Below are 2,013 nucleotides of genomic sequence, written 5' to 3'. Positions count from 1 at the left end.
GAGTTGGTATGTTTAAGATATGTCCAAAACTATATGGAGTAATTGATTCCCAAAATGTGAGTTGATATAGTTGTGACTCACCTCAGCATTAAATGGGTCCAAGCAAGGCTTAAAGAGGCTCAATTGCAAACCCAAGCAAGAGGGATGTTAGGAAGACCACTCTATGGTTGATTGGGGATATCTGAGATACCATTGTACCATAATGATATATTGTATTGTGGGTGATGCCATATTAATACTGAAAGGCTCGTATTATTAGTATATGCATTTGGGCCATGTTAGTGTTATTGGCCACTATCATGGGGGATGCCATTATTATTAATATTGACATGCTTGTATTATTATTATATGCATTTGTTGGGGCCATGTTAGTGTTATTAGTATTGTGGGTGATTTATTATGTTCATGAATATTGAGATAGTGTATTACTGGCGTTTTGTTTTTTTACCTATGAACATAATTATGTTCATACTAATATTGATAGGCTCGTATTATTAGTATATGCATTTGTTGGTGCCATTTTAGTGTTATTGGTATTGTGGGTGATATACCATGCTGATGAATATTGAGCTAGCATATAACTGGTGTTGTGTAGAAATTCTACCTCTATGAACATAATCATGTAGATGAATATTGAGCTAGAGTATTACTAGTGTTGTGTTAATGGGTGTTGAGCAGTGCAAGGATACTGATTCAAGTGTCACACATTGATGACGGTAAAAGCATGGTGTGGGGTGCCAACAATCAAGGTGTCATGTTGAGTGTTTATGGCAGTAAGCAAATTTCTATATTTATCATGTTGATGAATATTGAGCTAGTTTATTACTCGTGTTGTGTTTCTACCACAATGAACATAATCTTAATTGTTAAGGATTGCCATTATTTATTCTAACCAATGTGATTATAACGCTTACGAGTAATGTGTGTTGAGCAGTGCAAGAAAATTAATTAAAGTGTCACACATGGATGACGGTCTGAGCATGGCGTGGAGTGTCAATCATGGTGTCATGTAGAGTATTTATAACAGTGTGCAAATGTCTATATTTAATTAACGCCATATTTTAGCTTTGTCCGTCTCGAATGTTATAGTTGTAATTGCAATGTATTCTATGTTTGCACATCTTAGATGTGTAAGAGATCAATTTTTCTATTGTTAGGTATTGCATAAGGTACTAATGTTTATATTTGAAAAAAAAGACCCACATTTGGATGTACTCAATCCTATTATTGCCTCCATGGGTCTATTTTTGGAATAAAAGATATAAATAATACAGATGGGAAGGGGAGCCACCATCTACAAGGGACACATTAGACCCAATGCTGTGTTGTGAGTTTTTCTTCCTTATTTTGCCACTTTCTATTGGTGGATTATGTTTATAGTCTTGTTTCAAAGAGAGAAATGGTATACGTACTTAAAAGCTTTTGTAAATCTATGAGCAAGTCTTCGGCGGCCACACATAAAAAAGTTGGTCCTGCATTCTAATGAGAAAGGACATAAACCCATTATCCAAACTAGAGTGTACTCTCTCGCTCTCTTGTGTGCTAAGTGGTTGTTTTCATAATTAGAGAGGGATTACTTGCACACTTAAGCAATAGAGTGCTTTTTCTCTATAATGAGATTGTGTGAGGTTAGCATTGTTATGCAATCGGTTGCACCCACAGAGCTTACCTTGCTTTTGATTGCAAATAGTAATAGTAATAGTAATAGTAAGAAGCTTGATAAGGAGAAGAGTCGTGTGTGAACATGAACATAGCAAGAAAAATAAAGTACCCAAAAATCCAAGAATTTGAAGTACATATATCAAATGCCAGTTAGCAATTACAAAAGTTATAAAGTGCAATGTTGCATATTCTACATTCATAAGATTTGTAATCAATTCAAAGCCCTTGGGCAAATTAATCATTCGACAAATGGATGTGCTCTCTCTCTCTCTCTCTCTCTCTCTCTCTCTCTCTCTCTCTCTCTCTCTCTCTCTCTCTCTCTCTCTCTCTCTCTCTCTCTCTCTCGCGTGC

The sequence above is a fragment of the Cibotium barometz genome, chromosome 1 (assembly GCF_041138505.1).
Source record: "Cibotium barometz isolate CiBa-2024 chromosome 1, ASM4113850v1, whole genome shotgun sequence".
NCBI lineage: Eukaryota > Viridiplantae > Streptophyta > Polypodiopsida > Cyatheales > Cibotiaceae > Cibotium > Cibotium barometz.
This window is presented reverse-complemented; position numbering follows the sequence as displayed.